Source organism: Schistocerca cancellata, chromosome 9 (genome assembly GCF_023864275.1).
Source record: "Schistocerca cancellata isolate TAMUIC-IGC-003103 chromosome 9, iqSchCanc2.1, whole genome shotgun sequence".
In the NCBI taxonomy this organism is placed as follows: domain Eukaryota; kingdom Metazoa; phylum Arthropoda; class Insecta; order Orthoptera; family Acrididae; genus Schistocerca; species Schistocerca cancellata.
The window spans coordinates 212,641,850-212,650,210 of NC_064634.1; the positions used below are offsets into that span (position 1 = coordinate 212,641,850).

At 38.6% G+C, this 8,361-nt stretch overlaps 1 non-coding gene across 1 annotated transcript; it reads left to right on the forward strand.

Annotated features, from left to right (window-relative positions):
* Window positions 1–7,476: 7,476 nt before the first annotated feature.
* On the forward strand, window positions 7,477–7,584 carry LOC126102817 (U6 spliceosomal RNA). Its single transcript, XR_007523081.1, has one exon. It is a non-coding gene; the product is annotated as a U6 spliceosomal RNA (small nuclear RNA).
* Window positions 7,585–8,361: the final 777 nt, after the last annotated feature.

Consider the following 8,361-nt stretch of genomic DNA (forward strand, 5'->3'; position numbering starts at 1 on the left):
TTTCCTGTGTATTCCTTTTTCAAACTTATGTACCTTAATCGCTGAATTCCATTTACTGTACACAACTGACAAACACGATATTTGATTTTACGTTAAATAACCATGAAATACATTCGCAACATGAGAAATAGGTCTTCAAAAGTCCGAGTGAAATCTTTCCTCGCAAACTGAGGGCGGGAAGTGGGTTTCTGCAACTCTGTGCACCTTCGAACAATTTGTTTAACAGTATGTGCAAAATATTTCAGTCAGTGAGAAACAAAAGGAAATTTTATAGACCACTACTTGAAGAGAGTACAATTTGACACCAGAATGTGCAAAATAAGATGAGTCACAGCTGAAACTGTAAAGATTTGTTCAGATATCTACGTACTCGTGTTACACGAGAAATTTTCAGCTCCAGTCATCTGGAGACATAAGAATGACACTGAAAGAATTCATCACACAGAGTATGTGTATGTAAGAATAATTTTTACGTCAAATATTTTTTTGTATACTTCGTCATTGTTACTCTAACTTGCTCTCTCCCATCTCCTACTTCTCTAGTATCTTTCCTTCTTTCTCCGTCTCCCTAATCTCTCTACCAATATTATCTAAATACAGCAGTCAAGGAGGATATCACGGTTTGCCCCTGGGTTTCATACAGAAGAGAAGACGACATGCAACTATGAAACGTGCAAGCTTTGAGAAAAGCATTGAAACACACTAGAATACGAGCATTTAAACACACTGGAATACCTTCAAACACACTAGAATACATGGTGCAGCTGGCTGGTTGTTTATGAACGTGTGCGATGAGCAGTCGGTTCATCTTAGTTTGGCTTTTTGTTATTAGACGACGGTAGTGTTCACAGCAGACTGCGCTGTGTCATTAGGCTCGAAAAGCATCTATGTAAAACTGGACTGATAAATAGCACAGCTCTCTACAAAATTCCTGGCAGTTGGCGGTAAAAATCAGTTTTTACTGAACAGTTGCTGAGGTGGTGACTCACATATGTTAAATTATTAACAGCAACTGAGTTCGATTACAGAACGTAGATCCAATCTGAAACAGATGTATATATCAGCACAGTAATCGTTTCAAGGTGAGATTTGAATTCTCGATCGAAGACTTTTCCATAGTACCTAACAACGCTCCTCTCTGTCTCCCAGCTTCTCCAACCCTCCCCCCTCCCCCCCCCCTCCGACACCGACCTAGCGTCCTAGTTTTTCCAAGAACCTTTCATCTCTGGCTGAAAAATTTTTCACAAGTTTGCAAAAAGTGAGAGAGCTATTAGTATAATGAGGCTTTCACCGGTGCTTAATGCGTTAGCGGCTGCTCGCTTTGCGGGATGATGTTCACAAAATGTCAACGTGTTGTAATGTAGCACTGTAGTAATGTGGTATCCCCATATAATTTTTCCATATTATTGTGCTTCTTTGTCGAGAAACTAAGTAGAACTGTACCAGCAATTCACATCATATTATACTGAGTTCATCCTGCGTCATTAAAACGCCTATATAATACCTGTATAATACCTTCCTTCTATAATGCAGTTGACTGTGTTAGATTGTACAATGTACTGCTCTGTACTTGGTAGAGAATAGATCAAAGGGAGGAAACGCGCATTCCATTACAGGCTGAAGGTGTGCATGGGGTTAAATCGCCAAAATAAGTATTTCCTATGTGGTTCTAATGTGCGTAGCGAAAAGTCCCTGAAAGGGTTTCACCATTTGAAGGTTTGCTATGTGTGACATCCGAATGTTGTAACTAGATTATCACTATGGCACGAGCATAGAGACAAAATGAAGACATTGGATTTTATCAGTGCAAGGGACTAGTTGATTGTTTTGAAACACTGCAAGTTTCAAAAAAAGAATCTCATGCGTATGTCAGGTACATGCACTATAATTTTTGGTTCGTAAAGGTATATATATCTACAGTAAGGCATATATATCTACAGTAAGGTATATATATCTACAGTAAGGTAAATATATCTACAGTAATGACAAATTTTTTGCACTGGTAAACTGTTCTCAAGATTTTACTCTTAATAATCTGTAAATGGTTTGTTTACTTCCAAACCGAGTGCATTTACCTTGGGTTAGCATTGACTTATCACTGTTTACTTACTGGGATAATCAGCGAAAGATTACTGCAAAATCACTCAATAACAGAAATGTCCGAATCATATCGGTTTTTTATATCTAGATTTACATTAGCAATGTATGAAATAAGAGCGTTTCACAATCTCCAAAATTAATCTATGATTCTGCACAAAACGAAATTAATTTTAGCAAGCGTCATAGCACAAATATAAATAAACGTGGCCCTTGACATTCCTGCCGTCATTTTGTCGTGTACGCGTAAATTCTCGTGAATTATAATGACGGACACAACATTGTTCAATCAGTTAAATAAACATTCACATTCACCTGATTTACAGCTGCTGAACACCGACTCATCGTGCAACATAATGTGACACCGGGACTTCTCTCTCATTAGACCAACCAATAGCGAGGTCTTCGGTTCGACTACCAGTGGGCAGGTTCATAGCCATTAAATGCATTTAGTAGCTCGACTAGTAGTCTAGGAACTGGTTGTGCGCCGCTGCATTGTGCCCTATAAAGATTCGATAGTAATAATCCAGTAATTAACAATTTAAAGCAGAAATATGAACCTTCAAATAAGAGACTGGGAATAGTCCGTGAGGACAATGATGTATCCTGCCACAGGTTTTGACTCAACTATAGTTTTATTAGAGTCAACAAACACGTTCCTTCAATTGGTGGGCGTACAAAAGCTAATATTCACAGTAATTAAACATGATTTTAGCATTGGAATACAAGGAAACAGTTAGTTCCTCTAAGTTCATCTACGATGGTATTTTACAAGAGCTTGCTATTGTCGATTAATTCCCCACATTTATCTAGTTGATACAGTCTTTATTGGATAACAGAGTGTCATATGAACATAAGTACAGTTGCTCGTGCTTACTCACAACGAATACAACGCATCTCCACAGAAGCGAATTGGTTTGACCGAAAATGATTAAGCTCAAACTATCTACCACGTGATCTCAAGCTAATACTAGCGGCTCTAAGACTGCACTGTTCTTACCACAAACAAGGACACGACAAAAGACCTTAGAACCTACCCAATTCCTCTGCTCCTCCGTCTTCTCCTCCTCCTCTTCAATTTAATCACGTGACCACTACTTCAGTTATGTTAGCCCTCGTAATTTCTACACACTTCGTATTAAAGAAATAAGATAAATTTTTATGTTACATTTGCGGTCCAATATTACACAGACTAATTTACTATACAGCTGAAATTATGTCTTTTGAATAAGTATTGTAGACTCTGAATCGGAACTGCAAAAATTTAGTAAAGTCCAGAACTTACTTCTTCTCCCCCCCCCCCCTCCTTACTGCTTCTGTCAAATGACACACTCACAACATTACCAGAATTTTTTACTAATACATGTAAATGAAAGATATTAATATAGGCTTTTCGTCCATAGACTGCTCGTTTTGTGTAATTGTGGTGGACTTCCTGCTTTGACATGCAACAATTTTAGTACGATGTTTTTGTTTGTAACCAATTCCTCTTTTGATGTAACAGTATGTCATACACGGAGTGGTCAGAAAGAGTCTGAAAAGCTTGTAATGTTGATCCAGTGTAGGATGTACTGGGAAATAGTTTCGCCAAACGCGTTCTTCGTTTGGTTTCCTAAAACCGAAGAACTGAGTGATACAAAAAATGGAAAATGCGACTGTAATAAGGATCGAACCCGAACCAAAGACTGAGCAGTGTGGTGGACTATCACCTATGCTATGAGAGCAACTGATCCTAATATCATACGGCGGACCGCCTGAATGTGCACGCAACGGCCTGGTCGCCTAATTTCAATGCTAACTAACTCGGAAACGCCGAAGAGTGTTATTTTGTGAATATATGACTTTGTGTTAGATACATACAGACTTTGTCATGTTAAGACTGCTGCCTGCTAGAGCTCGGCCAAAACCTTTTGCAGAAGTTCGAAATATGGGGCGTAGATCAATGCAAGATGCTTTTAATAATTTACACAAAGAAACTCTGTCTCGCAATCTGGAAGAAAACTCAAAAGAGATTTTGGTCATACATAAAGCATACCAGTGGCAAGACGCAATCGATACTTTCACTGCGTAATAACAGCGGTGAAGTCACTGATGACACTGCCACTAAAGCAAAGTTATTAAACACGGTTTTCCGAAACTCTTTCAACAAACAAGACGAAGTAAATATTCATGAATTCCAATCAAGAACAACTGCCAAGATGTGAAAGATGGAAGTAGAAATCCTCGGTTTATCAAAGCAGTTTACATCATTTAATAAAGGCAAGGCCTCCGGTCCAGATTGTATACCAGTCACGTTCCTTTCAGAGTATGCTGATACAATAGCCCCATATTTAGCAATTACATACAAACGCTCGCTCACAGAAAGTTCCGTACCTAAAGACTGGAAAATTGCCCAAGTCAAAGTAATACCCAAAAAGGGAAATAGGAGTAATCCGCTGAATTACAGGCCCATATCACTAACGTAGATTTGCAGTAGGCTTTTGGAACATAAACTGTGTTCGAACATTATGAATTATCTCGAAGAAAACGATTTATTGACACATAGTAAATACGGATTCAGAAAACATCGTTCTTGTGAAACACAACTAGCTCTCTATACTCACGAAGTAGTGAGTGCTATAGACAGGGGACCTCAAATTGATTCCATGGTTTTAGATTTCCAGAAAGCTTTCGACACCGTTACTCACAATCGTCTTCTAACCAAGCTGCGTGCCTACGGATATCGCCTCAGTTGTGCGAAGGGAATCGTGATTTCCTGTTAAAAAGGTCACAGTTAGTAGTAATAGACGGGAAGTCATAGAGTAAAACAGAAGTAGTATCCGGCGTTCTCCAGGGAAGTGTTATAAGCCCTCTATTGTTCCTGATCTATATTAACGACACAGGAGACGAACTTAATAGCCCTATTAGATTGTGTGCAAATGATACCGTCATTTACCTTCTTGTAAAGTCATTAGATGACCAAAACAAGTTGCAAAATGGTTTAGATAAGATATAAGATATCTGTATGGTGCGAAAAGTGGCAATTGACCCTGAATAAAGAAAAGTGTAAAGATATTCACTTGTACTAAAAGAATTCCGCTAAATGTCGATTAGGCGATAAGTCACACAAATCTGAAGGCTGTAAATTCAACTAAATACTAAGGGAATACACTTACAAATAACCTAAATTGGAACGATCACATAAATAATGTTGTGGGTAGAGCAAACCAAAGATTGCGTTTCATTGGCAGAACACTTAGAACATGCAACAGGTCTAATAAAGAGGAGGCTTACACCACGCTTGTCCTCCCTGTTCTGGAATATTGCTGTGCGGTGTGAGATACGCATCAAATGGGATTTACGGATGACATCGAAAAAAATCAAAGTAGGGCGGCTCGTTTTGTACTATCGCGAAATAGGGTAGACAGTGTCACAGACATAATACGAGAACTGGAGTGGCAATCATTCAAACAAACGTGTTTTTCGTTGCGACGGGATCTTCTCATGAAATTTCAATCACCACTTTTCTCCTCCGATTGCGAAAACATTCTGTTGGCACCCACCTACATAGGAAGAATATATCATCACGATAAAACAAGATAAATCAGGGTTCGCACAGAAAAATTTAAGTGCTCGTTTTTCCCGCTCGCCGTTCGAGAGTGGAACGGTAGAGGGACAGCTTCAAAGTGGTTCATTGAACCCTCTGCCAGGCACTTTACTGTGAATAGCAATGTAATAATGTAGGTGTAGAATAATGAGAATTTTGGCAGTGGATTCTGAACTGAGTTAATTTATCCTTGATATAACGGGCTGATAGCTGCATGGCTGTGGTTTAAATTACTTGAAGAAATACAACAATGAGCTAAACTTTTTCCTGTGGTGTAACATCGTACTTCCATTGCTTTGTAAAAACTTAAATTATTCCTACGACGAAAGAATTACTGTAAAAATACGTTTTTTTCGGTAAGAGAGTGATGAAAGATTTAGTATTTTGATCAGGGTTAGACACTTATCTCTTCAAGTAAGAAACACCTGCCCTCGACAACAAGGATAAGAACATCTTATCTCAGCCTTAAGCTGCACTTAAATGTCACCCCATTGGTAAGGCTACTTAAATGTGAATATAAGAATAAGATACAATTATCGACATATCATTAAATATTTATTTATAATAACGGACAAATACATGCTGTTGTTGTAGTCTTAAGTCCTGAGACTGGTTTGATGCAGCTCTCCATGCTACTCTATCCTGTGCAAGCTTCTTCATCTCCCAGTACTTACTGCAACCTACATTCTTCAGAATCTGCTTCGTGTATTCATCTCTTGGTCTCCTTCTACGATTTTTACCCTCCAGCATCCCTCCAATGCTAAATTTATGATCCCTTGATGCCTCAAAACATGTCCTACCAACCGGTCCCTTCTATTTGTCAAGTTGTGCCACAAACTCCGCTTCTCCCCAATTCTATTCAGTACCTCCTTATTAGTTATGTGATCTACCCATCTAATCTTCAGCATTCTTCTGTAGCACCACATTTCAAAAGCTTCTATTCTCTTCTTGTCCAAACTATTTATCGTCCATGTTTCACTTCCATACATGGCTACACTCCATACAAATACTTTCAGAAACGACTTCCTGACACTTAAATCTATACTCGATGTTAACAAATTTCTCTTCATCAGAAACGCTTTCCTTGCCATTGCCAGTCTACATTTAATATCCTCTCTACTTCGACCATCATCAGTTATTTTGCTCCCAAAATAGCAAAACTCCTTTACTACTTTAAGTGTCTCATTTCCTAATCTAATTCCCTCAGCATCACCCGGCTTAATTCGACTACATTCCATGACAAATACATAGGTTTGTAATATTGTGTTACTTTGCTTGTTCCCGTAACCACAATTGAATGATTGTGTAATTATCTCTGCAATAACGATACGTATTTCAAACTGGAACTTGTCACTGCTTTTCAGCACAATACAGAATCAATTATATCCGCGTATTTGCGTACATCTGTGGCCACAATATCCACAGTCGACGAAACATGTATCCAATGGCAGACGGTTATCATGCGCTAATGTGCTACAGCACAATATAAATATCGCATTAAAACTATATCTTCTCTTCTAATGTGAGCCGTAAATTGCACTAAAATTACACATTTCTGGACCGATGGCCCTAGCAGTCTGGTCCCTTCAATCCCACAACCCACACACACTTCTCTTTTAGCGTGCTGGTATGAAAATGAAACAGACTAAAATATGTTTTGTAGCAATATCTCCACGATAAGTAGAAACCATTATCGAATGCTGCGTTACGGTCGGTATTTTTCTTTTTAAGTGCATGCGTAGAGTATGAGGGTTTTTTGAGGAAGAGTTGATGTAGTAGTGCTGCGGTCGCGCTCACTTTGGTGGTATATGTACTAAAATTTGAACGATACGGAGAAGATTAGCATGGCATGGACAATGTGTAAGTATGACACACATCGTGAAGAAGAAAAAATGGCTTGGCACATTGGCTGAGAACTCGTTGACCTAGTTTCAGTTCCCACTGCTGTCATCCAGTTTTCATTTTAATTTATTCTTTGTAGTATTAAACTATTAATCATAAAATTAAAATATACTTGAATAGTTCTATTTACATACGTAAAATTTATGTATTCAGTTTAGATACGATTACTTATGTTGTAAGTCGAAAGGCTATGTCACCCCATTGGTAAAATTTTGCACGAGTCGCCGTTGCGTATATCCAGTATTGTGAGCCAGAGTCAAAACGAGAGACTGTACTGCGCAGATACTGATTATCGCCACCGACGAAGAAATTGTGTCCTTACTTTCTGTGGGCTTCGTAATGCTAGTGGTCGCTTACAACACGAAATTACTTAGACGGGAAGATTGGCAAAAGAATGGGTGTGCAGGTCAAAAAAACGGAGGGCATAAATGTGCGCTGCACGAAAAAGTTGATTTCTACGTTGCATGACATCTTACGGTGGCCCGACGGTTTTGATACACCACTCTGGGATGTGATACACCAACGCTTACGAGTTTTTTCTTTTTTGATAATTAACTCATACATCAAGTACCTGTCACTATATCGTTTTGAAGATATTTCCCTTTAACTTAGAGGGTATTAATTTCGTGTTCCGCCGTGGAAGGCTTAAGTTTTGTTCTTTTTTGTTAAAGAAGTCAATAAATTCGATCTACGAATTGTAAGTATTCTTTATCGTGTACAGTCAATTATATGAAATACTTTCAAGTTAGCGTATTATTGACGTCTTTCCGAACGCA